The following is a 19428-nucleotide window of genomic DNA, read 5'->3' as shown; positions in this document are numbered from 1 at the left end:
TCTCTTTCTCCCCCTCCACACTCACACATGCTTTTTTTTTTCATGTCAACCAAGTAAGCTCAGTGCCCAGGGGCTAGGTCAAAGCTCCCAGCCCCGGAGCGTGAGCCTCGTCCCTGGGCTGAAGGTCTTGCCTCAGCACCTCGACTGTGGAGGATTCCCCAATTTACATGCTCTTTTGTTTTTTGTGATCAATTGATTGTTATTTATTTTCAGTTTCTGCTGCAACATATACAGCGTCCATCAACGGGAGGCTGGTTTAAAGAGCAGACTAGCAGTGTTTTCATAGTCAGATATTCAATGCCCCCCTTTAGTCCACCTGTATCCTAGCCTAAAATGTTGTTCTGCAACACACAAAGGAGCTCCACCGCAAACATGGTGCTGATTATACTTGACGTGCTGCCCTGTGATGTTCCCATGAACGCTTGTGTGTGAACCCCCAGAGTGTCAGACCTTTCTGAAGTTTACAAGTCAGCCAACGCCTTTGGACACCTCCAGTTTTTAGCACTGTACTGGCTTAGAAATGGGACCTTTTCAGGTACACAGCTCTCACTTAGCCTCTCACGTTTGAGCTCTAAGTGCTACTGCAGCCCTGGCAACGAGCGACCAGGGGTCAGGGTAACCTCACTATATAATCTCCCAAGGTGCACTTCTCTTCCCCATTGTTACCACCAGCCTTTGAGGAACAAAAACCTCCGGCCAAAATGCAAACTGCTGCACTTACCTTTACAGGGAAAAGGGGATCCAACGAGAAACCTGCTTTGGTGTAAGGTATAAAGGTAAAGCTATAATAACTTTAGCTGACAGGTATGTAGTTCATGTTGTGAACATGACACTCTGTGCCAAAGTGACACAACTTGTGAAACATATGTCTAAACAAACAAGTATAGCTCTAAAAACTGTACGCTGTAGTTCCACATACTCTGACATGAATGACCAAATCAAAGCTGTTAGTGCGGTTCAGTGGTGACTCAGTGGACTGTTTCCAACACGTCAAATGGAGGAAAAACAAACCAACAGCCTAAACTTGAAAAGTAGCGACTTCACTCTCATTGTGTCTCATCAGCACGTGGACAGTTTGACGTGTTCAGTGTTGTCCAGGAGACTGTGCAGAGCTCAGGAACTCGCACAGATGAACTCGACTCTTGTACAGATTCCTCCAGCGTGGATGTGTCCACACGGGCGGCCATTACCTTCCCCGCCTCCTCCCCTCATCTCCTCTCCTCACTTGACCCAAACAAACAGACCCGTTTCCCCCACTTGGTCTCTGACCCTACCCTCACCCTCCTAATGGATCAAACCGGCTCTACGGGTGTCTCCATGGTAACCGCTCTGTAAATAGTGACCAGTGTTGTATGTTCTAGCTTTTACTCCAGCAGAGAAGCACACAGATTGAACTGAAAGATGAGAAAGAGATGAGATAATACTGTCTATGATGGTAAAACTGAGATTTAAGAATGTCTTGGGTTAGATGCAATGAGGTAAAGAGAAGAGGTTTATTTTAAAATGTGAATATGTTTTTTTCAGAATGATTGTCTATGGCTATGAAATTCTTTATACTCTATTTAATATTGTTTGTTTTTTTCCCCCTCTTGATCCTGTTGTTCTTTTCCTATGATGCAAGGCAGATGTTTTCATTGTATATGGATGTTTTATTGCACAATATTTATGTGGTGTCGTGTTGACTTCTGTAATGGGCTGGGTGTGTCTCGACGAGCTGTTTGATCTTTGACGATCGGTCTGAATTGTTAGAGCCGTGAAGTATCAATAGCTCTAATTGAGTTCTCATTCCCACTGATCACCCACAATGTGTCTGATTGATTCGGCCTTACGAATTAGCAGCGCCATCACAGGATCGATCTCAGCTGCTGTCGGTGTGTGGATGTGCACGATTATCCAAGAGGAATTAGAGGAGGCCACTTGATATTCACAACAGAGCTGGCCAATCAGCTGAGCTGCATTTTTGACTGACTGGCTGAATGTATAAATGCAAAATTTTCTTTCGCTGCCTGTGCACATCAATGAAACCCTGCGTATCTTATTACTGGAACACGCACCTGTATCTAAACAGTGTACCTGACTGCTTAATGTGATTTTTGTCGTCAGAAGTTATGTAAGCGGTCCACTTTTTTGATGCAAATGAATAACGCCGCAGCATTTCTGCTAAGGTATTGATTTGCTCCGTGGTTCACACCTGCTGTGATTGAGGTTGCATGAGTAACGCTGCACTGCAGAACTATGTCAGACATTTTCATCATAGTATGATTCAGCTTGTTCAAACGAGGATTTCAACGTATCTGTGATCAAAGAAATAGAGAGGAACCAAGATCAAGCTATAGTCAGCCATGCCAATGCCAATGAAAGAGAGTTTATAGGCTCTGTATTGGTCCTTCATTATGATCAGGGTTGTGGTTAGTCCTGTGCGTTATGGTTTTGTGTAATACCATGTTTACTGGAATTATGAAAAGAGGAGATTCTGTTGTTTTTTATTGTCTTTTAAAGCATATCAGTGCTTTTTACCTTGCATGACCACATGTTGGGCCTGGCCCCCTATAACGTGCTCATGCTGAAAAGATAAAAATGGCTGTCTAATGTGAAGAACTGCTTCCCACTGCACTGTGAATCACTGCACTGTCCCCCTGTCACTCATCTAAACACTCACCACACATTTACATCCACCTTCAAGCGGACCGACCCGCGCACATCCATCAGCTCCGTCAGACGCAATCCCTGATGACCTAGCTCCGTCTGTCGTAAGCGTTACCAAGCTCTGGCGGCCAGGCTACTGCCAGTCATCGTTGTTAGTCAGGAATCTAAAAATCATCTGCTCTGAGATCAGCTCTCTGGTGCTACAGCCAGTGCAGAATGGCCATTTTACTGTCCCCAGTCCATGTATAGTTGTCCAGAGAGACACAATATTTTAGCACCCGAACAGGGGTATCTCACTGCCTTTCATAGTGCTGTTTTTTTATCGTAGTCTTTCTTTTGTACATGACATACAGTATATTTTAACCTGCATACATATGTGTTTGTGGAAAGAAAAAAGATTGTATGTGATATTTCATAAGTATTACCTTCCCAATGTTTTATAAGTACTGTACCTGTACAGCAATAAAGCACAATTGTGTCAATGCCAGTCTGTGTGTGTGTGTGTGTGTGTGTGTGTGTGTGTGTGTGTGTGTGTGTGCGTGTGCATGCACATATGTGAATAGTACATGGCACTTCCAGGACTCGCATGCCGTAACTGAAGTGTGGCTCCCTGTTAGTGGTGTATATCATATTATCTTAGCAGCATTTTGATGATGTAGCTGACAAAGGTGACATGTTATTGGGTAGCTTATATCAATGCATCACATTCAGAAAATTATCATAAAACACAATATAATATAATAATAATGAGTAAGTAAGTAGTCATGTAAATATAGTGCAGTAAGTGCAACATTTTCTACTGATATGCAGTGGAGTAAAAGTATAAAGTGGCATAAAATGTAAATACTCAAGAAAAAAACCTCAGAATTACAATACCTGAGTTGCAAACCACCACTGGCTTGATGTAAGTGTGTGTGTCACTTTTAAATGTGTCTGTATTTGCACAGCACAAAGCAGCCACACAGTCATAGCCATGAATGTTTCATGACAGTGAGAGGCAGATCATCATGGCAGAACACAGTAACACAGGTGCTGTGTGTAAATCCTCGCTGCCTTGATAGATTGTTCTCATTTCATTTGTTCAGCCTTTGGATGCCTGTCTATTAGATTTCTCCAGTGCAGTGGAGGTGAATTCAATTTCTCCATTCCCCGAGAAGTAAGTGAGAAAATATGTTTTGATGTCATTTCGGTGAACCAACCCTTTAAGAGGTTTAATTTGTTTGCAATGCCCAATATAATGCCAATGTGAAGTGACATTTCCCAGGATGAGAGGCTGCCCTTGCAGGTATTTACTAACCTGCGGCGGTTTCTGTTCAGAATCAGGTCAAGACAAGCACAAGTCATGTCAGCTGGAACAACTGAACATTGTCTTCCCACATTAATAATCTGCTATAGTAACTTGGAGGAATGTTTCCCCAAGCAGTAGCCCTCACCTCGGTGTGGGAGCGTGTGCTTGAAGTCAGTGTGTGTCACAGTAAACAGCTTCTACCAGAGCGTGCTGACTCATACGCAGCCAGGTGTGAACAGTATTAACTCTGAGATTGCAAAAACAAACTACGACAGAATTTAGCTGGAAAGGCAGTTTGCTAAACCATCAAGTTAACTGATGACGGAGACTGATGGACGTGTTTATTTTACAAAGAGAGATGAGAAGATTGCTAATTCCAGCTTTCAATACATTTCTCATGACAAGACTCGAATCAAGAGGTCACAAACAGTCTTGGAAACCAAAAGCGGCACAACATGAGAGTGCCAGGAGGATGTTTTTTAGATTTTTAGAGTCACTTTGTTAAGGGCACCCAGCAGGAATGAAGCCTGTCACAATTCACTTGAAGCAAGGTTGCACATTCTTCAAGAAGACACCTGATTCACATAGAAAATTTGGCACATTGACTATAATAACAAAACTTGATGGTTTGAATAAGGTTTAGGGAGATATTTATTTTCCTATGATTCAATTTGCATTAAATTTAAACAACATGTGCAACTCATGTGCTACACAGTTGTAATTTTAAAAGGTGACAGACTCTCATTTACCTTTATATAATTATAATATAATATTATAGTACCTTTACATCTTCTAGTATCTTTGGGGATTGTTGTTGATGTGCCAGTGTTTAATGGCCTGTTTTCATGCAAAAGATACTTTGAGAATTTATTGAAATGTGCACCTGCCATGGTCCTGATAAACCATGTTATTACAGATGATCTATATGTAGCTTTTCTATTTTTTTTTCATACAACATCATCGCAATGACTAGTAATCTACCAGGATATCAAATGTTCTACATTCATTCATATTCATTCATTCATACACACACTGATTTTTTTTTTATCAAATGTAGTGTGTGACATATCGGGACACCAAAAATAAAAGAGGGAAAGAAAACTGCCATCCCTTTTGACCATACTGTTTCCTTTTCACTGTTAGCATGATTCTGCAGTGTGAGCTGGGGGTGGTTGTGGGGAGGCCTCTCCTCCTTGGAGTCGGGGTTGTAATGAAATAACCTTGGTTAAGGTGTTTGAGTATTTCAGCCCTTTTACTACTTTTTTTTCCCACTGTACCGTGCTACCGTGTCGCGTTAAAGCTCAGACACTGATGGTTTTGCCTCACATTTGTTGACCTTCCAAACCACCACTGCAGGACCACCAGAAGTGGCGACAGGGCCATTCTGTCATTTATTCTGGGTTGAAAAGGTCCACCATTGCACAGGAGGGGGTAAATGGCCAAGAGGTAATTTGGACCAAGCTGCCCCCTGACGCTACAGCAATAAGCCCTGCATCAAACACGCAGACCTTTCCTCTCAGTCTTCCATTTAGGGCACCGGCTGTGGTCACCTTTGTCATATATCCTCAGTTTCTCCTGATTCTCTTTGGTCTCCAACGCTCCCTCAGGGCTACTTTAGGGAGCAGTTTGGACCCAGGTGTGTACCGTGTCTATAAATAGCATTTTATATGTTTTAAGGTTGGATGGTCAAGAACATAGCTATTAAAAGCTGAAGAAGATGGTGCAGAAGGTGGCCGGGCCGACAACCTGACACCTTTCAGTACAGCGGCAGCAGGGAACATAAAGCACCATTCTTTAAACTGACCATGCACTAAACCCTTGGCAAGCCTATGAGCTGGAAACGTCTTTTCACATTGTCTCCAAACAGGAAACAGGTCACGTAGCTTTAGCCTAGCACGCTACATTATCACGTCCGGTGCATATTTAAGACTGCTTTGCAGGATTCTTGGATTAAAATGAGTCAGCCAGAGACAACTTTTTCAAAGTTGAGTTAAAGCTAAGATGGCTTGAGCTGATAAAATCTGCTAGCAGATGTTATCTTAGTCAGCAAATTCGACCGTTGCTGGTGAGAAGTCACAAGCTTGCTTTTGTCTACTTCTTTCCGAAATGAAAGACCGACTGTTTAAATCAATGACTGTGAATTTTGAGCAGCGTCGCTGTGAGCTGCACATGCACCGTGCTAACAGCAACTAAGAGGAGTGAGGCTTCGTTAAAAGTCAATATGTCGATAATGTTCTCTGCTGTCTTTTACCATTAGACGGGTGTTTCTTTTAGCCGCAACAAACATGTGCCAAACACAAAGTTCCCATTCAAAGAGTCGAATGAATGCTCCCACTCTGACAGACAAAAAACTGATGTATTCACTCGGTATTTGCATAAAATGTTTTCACCATCTCGTGCCAGATCAAACCCGATTGTTATTGTTCCTAAGAAGAATGGTTGCTCAACAGGGTGGGTGGGGGTGTTGGGAAAGAGAGAAGCACTGTATGTGGCTTGCACAATGAGAAGGAAGAGGCCAGGTATTGATCATGTGTGCTTGTTGTGGCCTACAAACCACCTTTACAAACTCACCAGAGACAGACTGACATACAGCGCCTGGGTCTATATGTTTGTTTGTGACAAAGAGAGAACAGCGAGAGAGAGAGAGCGAGCGAGGAAGCAGATGAGAGATTTCAAAGGCCATGAAACAGAGGAGTAAACACGGTTCCTACCTCTATTGATTATTTGAGCGCTGGTTGGAGGGTTTGTAGGTTTATGTTGACTTATAAACAGTCTGGGGACTGGCTTGCTCCAGTCTGATCGATGCTGCAAAGAAAAGGCACAGGTTAGAAGGGTTGTTCCCTTTGCTGTGAGCCTCCGCCGGTTTTATGATAGCCTAAGGTTTAGGGTTATGCTTCTAACATATATGAAGCTGCAAAAGATGGTGGCTGTAGCTCTTTAAAGGCCCCATAATGTTCATCTTTCAACCCCACTTTACTGCCTACCCTAACCTCGCGATCCCCCTCTGCCCTCTCTGCTCTTCCTCCCCCATCCCGTCTTCTCTATCCTCCTTTGACCCCACGGCTCTTCCCCGCCTCACCTCTCCACCCGTCTCTCGCGATGGCACGAACTTGCGTATACCGCACGCTGAGAGTGTGAAAATCAATAACAGCATCTCAACACTGCCTCAATTTTCAATTAACGACGATGAGGCCCGTCTCCCCAGACGCATCCATCACATCAGATCGGCCTTCATCAAGCATCAGATTACACACAAGCTCTCAGGAACACAGACTGTTGCACTCATTCACCCAACACCTATGTGCTAAACCGGTGGGATAAAAACACTCGAATCTTGTTCTTAGACTATGAATATTTTATATACAAACGCTGGGTCGAGACTATTGTAATACGAAATGGGTTGCTAGTAGTGGCTAAAAGAGAATCCAACTCTGCAGAGCCTCCCGGCCTCTCTAAGTGTCCTTATCAGTTCGGTTTTGTTCTCATCATCCTCGTTTCCAGCCACAGCCGGCCCATGTTTTCAGCGGAAAAAGCCGTGATAAAACCAAGCGAGCGCTACCTGCCCAGCGGACCGCAGCAGGCAAAGTTAGCAACAAACTGGTAAACATAGTGGAGCAATTAGCAGCTAAACAGCCAGCTATTTTTCTCGGGAGTTATTAGAGAGATGTGCCAGGTGGCCACAAACAACTCCAAATAAATGCTAATGTTGTCTGCTGGATGCACAAACAGGCGAGCGCTTTTGTCGTAAAAATGTTATAAGGTGGTAATATGACGCAGCTGTGTTTTCGGCTTGCTCCGCTGCCTTCGAGCTGCCAAAAACCAAAGAAAACAAACAAAAGAGCAATTAATGCAGCTTTAAGTGGAAAGTGATAATCTAATCGAAATGCTCAATGAAAAGTGTTGCATTCAAGTGTACTTGAAAAAGCAATTAAAGTAAGCATCAGTAGATAGATAGATAGATAGATAGATAGATAGATAGATAGATAGATAGATAGATAGATTTTGCCTTACAAAATCGTAAATATAATCCAATTTTATCGTAATGACTCTTTCCTTAAGTGGTATTTCACTACGTAAACTTTCCATGCACTATCAACACTCATCAGGCCCCACGCAGAGGGAAGCATTGTGTTAATAGCTCCACAAACATATGCACTCTCAGCATACCCTGTCTGGAAATTCTTTCCCCCATCTGAACTTGATAAACAACCAGTAGACTCTGGAGCTATCAGCGTCTTGATGTAGAACCACAATGGTCCCATGCTCATATGTTTTAGAAAAGGAAAACAAAGTGATAAATCATTGACAGCAGATCAGTAACAGAGGATGAATCCTGTCTGCTCCACCCTCCCTGAATCCAGACGGCAGCCACTGAAATCGTCCTCCATCCATTCCCCTTTTACCCAGCAGTCAGCAGATCGGCAGACGCAGAGGCGGTCTGTAATGGTAAAGCTAATTAACATGGCAATTAACAAGGCTCTATATTGCTGACGAGGTCAGACGGACTGAAGCACACTTTTGTGCTCATTTAGACAGGGGGACATGCACATGTACACATAATATCTGTCAGGTGAGGTACTCATAGGGACTCAAGGGGAAACAGTAATTAGGTGTAATTGTGTCTGTAAGGTGGGTGCAGACCTGTGCAGTGCAGATAAAAGATAAAAGAAAAAACGTGCCTCTGCAGCCAAGACGATGCCTCACATACTCTATGTTATCATGTTAAAAGGGGATGAATGTAGCATCAGGTGCTCTTTCTGCCGGTCCCTCTACAATAGAGGCATCAAGGAAATGGACGAAATTATGTAAATGCAGGATTCCTGGGAATCTGGGAAAATTCAATAGCCACTGTATCGTTTCCATGGCAACGGGAGGCCTTGTCAGTGCAGCGTAACCATTGTGCTCCCTCGGGCCGCCTCTCCAAGGATCTCTCTTTGCTGCATGTCATGTTTACGTTAACAAACCACGCCACTCCCAAAAGCAAACATATGGCACTCCATGCCGTGGTCCATGCCCCCGTGTAGAGGGCTGGAGGAGGAAATTCCACCGGCCACTCTGGCTCGCACGTGTGCTCAGTGGGGGTTTGTGAAAAAGGCGATCGACTCAATGGATCTGTGCGTTTGAACATGAGATTAATGTTGCATCCGATGAACTCGGAAGAGAGGCGCTTATGCAGGTAGAAACTAAGGAACGAGCAACTGCTCTGCAAGCAACGCAGCTTGGTCAAGAGGGAAAATGTCAGATGTTTCTGGGCTGCGTCCCGTGGGCCTCGCCTTTGTGTGGTGGCCAAGCTTTCTTCCTCCATTTATCTCCGCTGTCAGCAGTAAAATGAAAGATTAGAGAAAACCCCAGACAATTTATACACTTAACATCTGAGGGAGACACAGTGACAAATGCAGAGGGGAAAACGCCCGACCATTTTCTTTTGATCCTACGTATATACATAGACCTGTGTTTATTTTAAAAGCTCTGACTTCCCCCCATGCCTACCCTCCCCCAAGTGTGAATGACAATCAGCACTGCATAGTGCTGCAGCACTTTTTTAATCAAGCATTGGTTAACTATCTAATCAACCATTCGCCAACCAATTAAATCTCATAATTGCCCTACTTAAGAGGTGTAAGTAATTTAATTAGCATGGCTGACTCCTCTTTGTGGGTGAAAGAGGAGGTGCTACAATGGGCGGCTTAGTCCATCCTAATTTTCTCTTGAGTCACCTACAGGACATCTGCATTTATTATCTGTCGGGAAAATTGAGGTTTAAGACCTGAAAAGCACACAATGACACACCTGTACACACCCACACATAGACATAAATCAGTAGTGTTTGGAGTGCTGTGCAGCTCTCAACAAGCTGCACAAATATGGAACATTTCGGTGACATGGTTCAGATAATAGAGCATTAGGATTACACATGCGTGCTGGATTTGCTGTATTATCAACATATAACAACTGTTACAAAACACAACGCAAAGGGGGCTGAATCCACTGGTGCTGAGCATTAATCAGTGTGCACTCTCCACAGAGGTCCGACCCATCTGGTAGGGATACAAGATGGGAGGCTGGGGGAGGAATAAAGCACATTTCAGATCTACAGTAAATGTGCATCATTTTACGACCTTTGAGACGCTTGAGACTCCAGTTGATTTGGAAATTTTCATATCTGCAGCCTAGAGGCTCATGTGTGAAATAGCTCAGAAAGCGACAATAAAATAACTGTTAAACATCACAGTTGGCAGTTGTGTGCATCCTCACTTACAATGGAAATTAGCATGAGTGTCTCTTTGTTTCTAGCTATTGAAAGCCAGACATTTTGACAACTTCATCAGTGCACAAGAGAGCATATCAAACAAGATTTCTAATCCAACTAAGGACTCAATCAACTGCTATGACTTGCCTACTTGTGCTTTGCCGTAGTCAAGTGTTGAGTGGCGAGAACAGCACCGCCCTTGGGCGTCAGGGAGCCTAAACTGTGCAAGTAGCAGATGGCCACAATTTCACTTTATGCTGTTCCTCTTTTCAACATGGAGGCACAATCAGTCCTACAAAATAAATGGCAGAATAACCAAAACAACCTATATGAGCATTTTCTGATTTTACATCACTATCGTTGGGACAACATCGTCTGTGTGCCTAAAAAAAAAAAAATGAAAAAGAAAAAGTTTTCTGATCTGCTGTAGATAAGGTTTAGTTCAGGTTCAGTTCAGGTTCAGGCACAAAATCTCTTTGGTTCATGTTATTAATGAGCATCCAAATAGAATATTTGGATTTATATATAGAATATATTAATATTGAGGACATTTTTGATCATGCTGATATTGACTGATATTAGGGCCTGTGACACCACACTTATCCCAGGGCTAAAAGCCTTCTTAGAAGCTTTCACACTGACACAATCCTGGCACATTCCAGATTGGGCTAACGCAGACTTTAGCCTCTGGCTCACAGGCCCTGCTCTGAAGCTTGGTTAGCCCTGAGTTTGATGTATTATCCCCTAGAAATCAGCCAAACACAGGCTAACAGCTCCCTTAGCCTGGGGCTAAAAATGTCCTAAATATGCTTTCAGCCCTGGGCTAAGAGAGCATCAAACATCATTCTGGGTGTAAACATTAGACGCATGTTCCAGTGGACATTTAATCCAGGTAGTCGTACTGGTAGAAGTGCAGTGTGAATCACACAGCCCTGATCTTAAGTTAATGTTGGGTTAACAATCAATTGACAATGGATCAATAGCTACGAGCTAAGAGGGCTCTGAAAAGCCCAACTCGGAAAAAGTCGTGTGCATTAGAATTTTTGCTGTTTGCGTTGCTGCAGAATGTGCGTCCAAACACCACATAGCTGATATGAGGAAAGGGTTTAAAGAGGAAACCCACACTTTTTTTATTTTTTCGTGCCACACAACTAAAAAACACAAAATATTAACTGCTTCTCAGTTCAGCTGGTCACCATTCGGTTCTGTTGCTCCTCTCAAACTGGGACAGAAAAGGTGAAACTTCAAGCTCTGTTTCACATGCGAGCTGCTGCACCAACGCTGGCTAACCTTAGCCGCAGCGTGTCACGCATAGCTGCTGGTTGTGCTAGCAAGCCTGATAAGCACCAGCAGAGAAACACTTGTAATGAATGAGATTTATTCCTCTGCAGTGACAGTAAACGCAACACATGGGCCCTCGGATAATGCTACATTCAGACTTTAACAAGAAGATGAACAACAAGGTTAGCTATGGTGCGCAGCTTCTATCTACTGACACTCTCCCACACACACAAACACCAGTGAGCCTCTTGTTGCAGGACCAGCACTCGAGCTACAACACAGGTCCCCCACACAGCGGCTGTAAAAGGGCCATAAAAAGAGAAGAGTTCAAGCTGAATTTGAGGGTCTAGTTATCCTTTAACGAGTAGCACGCATGTGAACACACATGAAAAGAAATCTCATGGGTTCGGAGGACTTCTGTGTGATACTGACTTTTTGTAAGGTTTGTTTCCTTGGTTTGCATAATGTGCATTCAGGACTGTAAGGCTTGCAGAGTACAGCCTGTCTTCTCTTGGTTGCCAGGTTTTCCTTCAGTCCTTCATCAAGGGTCGGCTGTTTTGACTTGAGTCTGTAAATCGTCAAGGTTTTCCAGACAGACGAAAGTTTTCCATCCAGCTTTCAATTAGCTGTGGTGGTGAGAAAGGGTGATGTTGGGTAGGGGTGTTTTATGTCCAAATTATAGTATGTTTCTATTGTGTCTGTCACACACATACACACACACACACACACCTGATGGTCTTCTCTGTGTTTTTCTTGCAGTCATCGCCACTTTTCTGCTCGTCAAACCCGCAGGCTACAGCACATGCTGCCTTAATTTGGATGTCCATATTCTTGCTAATGTCAAACAGATTGCAAGTCCAACATGCTCAAGTGATCACCTGTTGCCTATGAAACTGTTTACCTGTGGAATGCTCCAAACAGGTGTTTTTGGAGGGATTCACAACTTTCCCAGTCTCTAGTTGCTCCTGTCCCAACTTGTTTCAAACGTGTTGCTGTCATCAAATTCAGAATTAGCAGAAATTTACAAAAATCAATGAAGCTGATGAGGTCAAACTTTAAATATATTGTCTTTGTGTTGTTTTAAATTGAGTATATGTCAGAAAGGATTAGCAACTTATCTCATTTAACTTTTTGACCTCGTAAATTCCTTCCCCATTGGTTGGACTGTCATCTCCAGACCCCCTCCAGTCAGGTCTCGTCTCGTCCTCTCGTCTATCCCACGTCTCCAGCCTAGTTCACCACTTCAGAGTCACACAGGAGTGGTAAGGGTCATCCAGATCCGACAGCATGTGCATATTTGTTCACATTAACTACTTTGCTGTATAGTTGACCTTGTTGTTCGCTTCGACTTTGAATGTGTTTAAAGGTTTGAAACATGTAGAGGCACTTATTTAGCGGCTTTGGGATGGGGCAGGGCTGAGTTTGTACACCCACACTTAGTCACTGGTTGTCTAACATCACAAAGTGAATGGATGTTTTTAACTAAACCACTGAAGCCTCTACATCCACAGCCACATGTCTGCATTAATAGCATCTGCAAACAAACACGTGCTTCAGAGACGTGTGGTTTTATTGTCCAGTTACAAGAAATGAGTGGACACCTGCCCGTCATTCGGCATTGAGAAGCCTTAGTGGTCGTATCAAATCACTTCCTGTCCCGGAGGCTTCAAGGTGAGCATGGAGAGAGAATGACAGGCGGACAGCGTGGTGTTGAGCTCAGTGTTTGCTGGCTCCTGACTGACTCCAGTGCAGTGTGTGCACAGCGCTAATAGCAGAGCGCCGCCACTCATTCAGCAGCTCCTCCACCTTCGACTGCATAACCCTCAAGTTCATAACAGGCTGAACTGCCATGTGCTCTGAAAACATCATTTCTGGGCCCATGGCCACATTCCTAAAAGCATTAAGATGTTTGCTGTGTCTGCATGCAGGACACTGTTTATGTATAGCCCCTCTCAGACATGCACTTCATTACGTAAATGTGCTGGCAATTGTTCAGGCCCGTCTCGTGTTTGAATAAACGTCTGAGTAACTTCTCCATAAATGTCACAATGGCAGTCAGCTCGGACATAATGAAAACTCACTTTCAGAACAGGTGGAGCCCAAACTGAATGCCATCACATAAAGGAACAGTTTTATATGCTTTCCTTTCTCAGAGTTAGCTGAGTAGATTGATGCCTCTCTCATGACCAAGCAGCTAGCCTGGCTCTGCAAAGTTCAGCTTTACATGGGCCGGCTAGTAATCAGCAAAAGGCGAGCGTCAGTCTGAAATAATATCTGAATCCTGCAATCAGGATGTGAGAAGGACTTAAAAAAACGTGTGTTTGCTCATCACCGACAGATAATTGAATTCAGTATCTTCATGAGCCACAAACCATAGAAATAAATAACACGTCCCAGGTGTGTCGGGCGTGCTCCTCACTTCTTAGTGTCCCCTGGATACCTCCCTTGTTTCCCGGTTGTGTTATGCATGACACACATTTTTTTGGTTTTGCAGCATGTTTCTGTATTTTATTGTGTTTTCTGGTTTTGCTGCATGTTTCTGTATTTGCTCATGTTTTCTCAGTTTGCAGTGACAGTGTTATGTTTGCATAAAGCTATTACAGAACATTTACATAACAGACACGTTTGAAAGCCGCAAAGACATTATTTTAACAGACAGAGGAATCCGGCAGTGTTGCACATTCCTGAGAATGGCTTGCTTTTCTCTGTTTGTTTCTCCATCTCTGTATCTGCGTCTGCATCCTCCAGGTGAGTAGCAACAGTCTTAGCATTCACAAGGAGGAAGTCATTCTCTCAGTTCTTCTCGCTGCACACGCGGCTGACATGAAACTAGCAGGTCACCTTGCTCTGCTTGGATTAGGTGTTGAGAAGCACTCAGTCTTGTGTTTGCCACTGTGCCAGGGGGCTCATCGTTCCCGGGCTGGGAACAGAACGCTGCGCAGCTGAAGGCGGGTTTAATTTGGACTGCTTAGCACCCTGCGTTCCCCAGAGCTGTCACAGCAGCATAGAGAACACACCTTTCTCTCAGTCAGCCGAAGTGCATGGAGTGCAAAGCATTAGCCACACACACACACACACACACACACACACACACACACACACACACACACAGAGAGAGAGAGAGAAAGATTAAACATAAAGGAAGACAGAGTGTTCCTCCTTCAGAGAAAATGCCGGTTCATGATTGACAGGAAAGTTTCTGCTGATAATTGACGAGATTTTTCTTACACACACACTGACTGATGACTTTTTCGAGTCGACTGTGAGCTCAGCGATAAGTCCAGCAAGTGTGCGTCTGCATCAATGCCCTCTTTTTTTTTCTTTCTCCTCTTCAAGAATTCTCCTCATGCAGCGGGTGACGCTGCCGCTGTGTACACATACACACACAAACCAGCCGCGCTACGATACTTGGTCATGCGCTTTCCAGAGTGATAACGCACAACCTTATCTGTAACCATGACAACACGCTGGATCCACTGTGGGCCCTCTGACGCCTGTTCTGAATCTGCAAAGTGTTGTGAATGGTGTTCAGATAGGAGCGAAAGCCTGCTGCTGTGGGAAAACTGCGAGATAGCAGGGCCTTTGATAATTCAGGAGATAACGCGGTGAAATACAGAGGGATTCTGGGTGCACTTTATGTTCTGATGACCTTGGATTGGATTGTTCCTACTGACCTCAACAGCTTCTACTCAGTTGAAAGCCAAAAATAATGATTGCCGATTGACGACTGATGCCGAGATGCAGGGCTGTTTGAGATCTAGAGTAACGTGCTGTCCAGGATGAAGTAGAACCAACTGTGGCTGACTGATATTGCTGGTAGTTTTTCATCCAGCAGTCGATGTTTGGACCCAAAACAGGCTGTTCTTTACTCGAGTTAGCCATAACAGCACCCAACCCCCTACTGTCTGCCGTCCTCGACAGACAGAAAGGTCAGCCGGAGAGCACCATAAAGAGGAGCAGAGCGTGGTCATTGAGTTCCTCTAAAGTTCAATCAGATTCAGTGGAGGCCCACCTCTCTCCCTCTGCTCTGCCTCTCCTCTTGTGTGTGAGTGAGTGAGGGGGGGGGCAAAAGACACTGAGATTTTAAGATGGTGTTTAATAAGCAAAGGGGGAACTACACTGACCCTGAGGCGGACTGAACCCAGGGTCAAAACAACAGGAAGGAAGTCATGTGACCCATTCAGACTCACAGAGAGTAGGGGGTCGAGGACAAACACAGAGGGAGACGCAGAGAGAGTGAGGGAGTAGAGGGTTGAAAGGGCGGGATCTGTTCTTTTCACTCTTGTTTTTCCTCCGTCGGTCTGACGCAGGTGTCTGCAGACATGCCTGGCGCCCGTCCAGGTGTGGATTACAACATCAAGACCACTGCAGGGAAAACAAGAAGAAGCGTGAGACAGAAGGGGAGCGAGCGAGAGAGACAGACGCAGAAAGAGACAGAAAGAGAAAGACACGATTTACTACCTTCTGCGTAACGCGGCATATTCTGTGGTCGTCGCTATGAAGTATGTGATACAGAGACAAGCATCAGTACAAATGAAGAGATGAAGCTGCCTAGCAACATGTAGTCTACTGTCAACTAACGTGTGTGTGTGTGTGAGAGGGTTGAAGGTTGGTCATTGGCTTGAACAGTAAAGAAAGGGGGCAAACGGATGGGGCTCTCTTTTTTTTCCTCCTCTTTTACGAGAGCTGTCCAGGTCAAGGGGCGGGATAAGCAGCGGTCATTAATGACAGAAGTTATTGGTCCCTCACGTCCTAACAGAGTGGTCGTGTGATACTGGGTCATATGAAAGTGGGCTGTAAGAACTGCTTGTTTATTGGTGGGTTGTTAAACTTTGGCCTTTCGATGTTTCCTGTGTGGGATATCTCTGTGAGATCACTGACAATTGGACGAGGGTAGTGGTCTTGCTTTTCTTACACTGAAGTCTTTATCATAAACAAATAGGTCACAGGCTGCAGTGGAAGTGAGGAGTTACACTGACTCTTCTTACTGACACAGAACATGCTTTTCTGTGTATGTTTTACTTTTAAGCAGCAGTAAATTTACTTTAAGTGGCTCTTTAATTTGTAAATTGCTACATTTCAAGTCATGATAATCCTGTTGAGAATGAAGCAAAGGAGTCATCAAGCCAGCAGGCGCAGCAGAGAAGAAGCTGCTGGAGCGTCTGCAGCCGCAGGAGGGCAGAGCTCCACGAGGAGGCTCGAAGTGTTTACGTCCACTGGTGGGGGATCAAACAGGACCGAGCAGCTCGTACAGCAGAGCGACAGAATCAGGACTCAGGTCACTGTGGGTGAAGTCTGCAGTGACGGAGAAAGTTACCTCTTCTTTTATTAGTCACTGATTTAACGACCCATCAAGAGGGCGCAAGAGGGACTGGTTATAGTGGGACAGAGGGACTGAGTGGACTGGTTATACTGGGACAGAGAGGCTGGGTGGACTGGTTATAGTGGGACAGAGGGACTGAGTGGACTGGTTATAGTGGGACAGAGAGGATGAGTGGACTGGTTATAGTGGGACAGAGGAGCTGAGTGGACTGGTTGTAGTGGGACAGAGACTCTGGGTGGACTGGTTGTAGTGGGACAGAGAGTCTGGGTGGACTGGTTGTAGTTAGACACAGTGTCTGGATGGACTGGTTATAGTGGGACAGAGAGTCTGGGTGGACTGGTTATGTTATGTTTAGAGGATGAATGAACAGAGAAGTAGAATGTAAAAGTCATGGAGGACTTTGCAGTTCACGAGGTTCACAGATTGATGTTCATGTGACAGTAAACTCACTGACAGATATAACTCAGTCTGCAGAGGAGGACGTCAACAATCACGGTGTTGCCTGGCAACATAGGATCGTGCGTGTGTGCGTTGCACGTTGTGCAAAAACCGTTCAGCTCTGCTTCTGCTTTAATATGTGTGTTTGCAGGGTGAAGCCATTTTGGAATTTGTGGTTTTTATGGATGTTTTATTCTGCTGTTAACTTGGATGCACTGATTCACTTTCTTTCAGTTCCATACGTCTATCTGCCAATACTGAACACCTGTCCGATAATGGTGTTTATTAAATAAGCTGTATCCCTGTGATGGAGAGACTGGGATCAGGCTTGACTTAAACATTTGCATAACAAAATGTTACAAATAAAAACATATATATAGATTTACTGAATTCTTATTTATTATTAAAATAATAATATTTTTTTACCAAAAAAATCTTTCAAATTAAAATTCTAGTATAAAAAAATTAAATTGCATCAAAGGAGAAGTCACAAAGTAGTGCAAACCTGATTAATTTAATCAAACATGTAACTTTCAAGCATTCAAAATAAAGAGAAATCAAAAATCTTGCTTTTATTTCCTATCTTTTTTTTTTTTAATCGCCTGAGTTTTGTCGTCCTTTCTGGTTAATTCTTGTAAGGCTACACTGAGGGAGACGTTTACATATTCCTAACTGATCATGAGTTGTGCGCTCAAGTTGCAGAGCACCGTCTATATAGAGATTTATTGTTGGTTTGGAGATAAGGGCTCTGTGGTGTCACGTGGGCTCCATTACAGACATGCACACACACACACCAACACACACATGTTAATGCATTTCATTTTGTATTCTAAATGTAGTCATTAATCTAAATGATCTATCATTTCATTTAACATCATCATCATGCACATATTTTTTCTTTACCCTCCGCCCACCGTCCCCTCTTTAATAATGTAATGCAGTGATGTTTACCCCGAGAACTTTTTTAATGACCTGCTCTTTGCTTTTCTCCAAATACATTTTTACACACGTTTTACTTTTATTTGAGTAAAATATTCTAGAAGTCTGGTCTCAACTGCAGATTGAAGAAGTCTACGAAATCTCCTAAAGCTGCCGGGGGCAAGCTGCATAAAAACCATGCAAAATCCCATTTCCCACACATAAACTGGTATTTATAATAAAACATGTTCACTGACGATGGAGTGTGTACTTCAGACGTGGTGCAGGAACAGTTTTCTAAAGCAGCTCAGGAGCGATATGAAAAGGTGGAGAGGCAAACGTAAGTCAAGTGGTGGACTCAAGTCATAAAACATTGTTGTTTGAGGTTGCTGGGCAGTTTCACTTTGAGGTTTTCTGCTTTTGCTTTTGTTTTGGTTTTGCAGCCTAGTGTGCATGTATACACTCATGCACGTGCTCACACACATACACCGTCTTCACGCATGGACCCCCCCGGCTGCCACGGCCCGTGTCAAATACAGGAAGGAAATTATTAGCTTCCTGAGGAGCTGATGGGACCGGCGAGGACAGGGTGAGGTCAGCAGTGCTATGGATCGGCCGGGCAGAAGCTCTCAGTATCAAATACCGCACGACCTCGAGACGTTTAGAAATTGAGAGTTTGGGGGGGGGGGGTGGCGGCAAAAGTAGTGGACTGGATGGATTAAATGACAAAAATAGGAATGAGTGATGGGAAACGTCAACACAGAGGCTTTTGCACCAAAATCAGTCACAGTCACGCTTGGAGAGTGATGGGTGGCTTCGAGGATGAGGAGTGAAAGTGATATTGTTCCAGGCAGGATGTAGAGGTCAAGAGCCTCTCCGACCAAGGATACACCACGGCCAAAACACTCCATTAAAACTGGCCTGACCTTCAACCTGCCGCCGCTCTTAGAGGCTGAGACTCGGACAGCGCCAACATGTCCAGAGCTCCTCTTATCAGCTGTCCGATGATAATTATTGTGTGTACAGCCAAATAAGTGCATGTGTCTGTCCCTCTTTGTGTGCCGTTGTCCGCTGCGTATGTTTGAACAGCAGATACCTGAGAGTGCAGGTTGCCCGGACAAGGTCGCTGTGTACCTGGGGATTTTTCTGTGACCTGGAGAAATGACACAAGTCGGACAAAATGGCAGTGACTGCAGGCAGAGGAGAGGAATGGTACGAATGAAAGCACATAATGTGCTGACGGGCTGTACAACTGGAGATATGAGCCGATCAGTGTGTCTGCCT

This window comes from Chelmon rostratus, chromosome 13, assembly GCF_017976325.1.
Source record: "Chelmon rostratus isolate fCheRos1 chromosome 13, fCheRos1.pri, whole genome shotgun sequence".
Taxonomy (NCBI): Eukaryota; Metazoa; Chordata; class Actinopteri; order Chaetodontiformes; family Chaetodontidae; genus Chelmon; species Chelmon rostratus.
The sequence above is the reverse complement of the archived record's forward strand: the minus strand, read 5'-3'. Positions refer to the sequence as shown.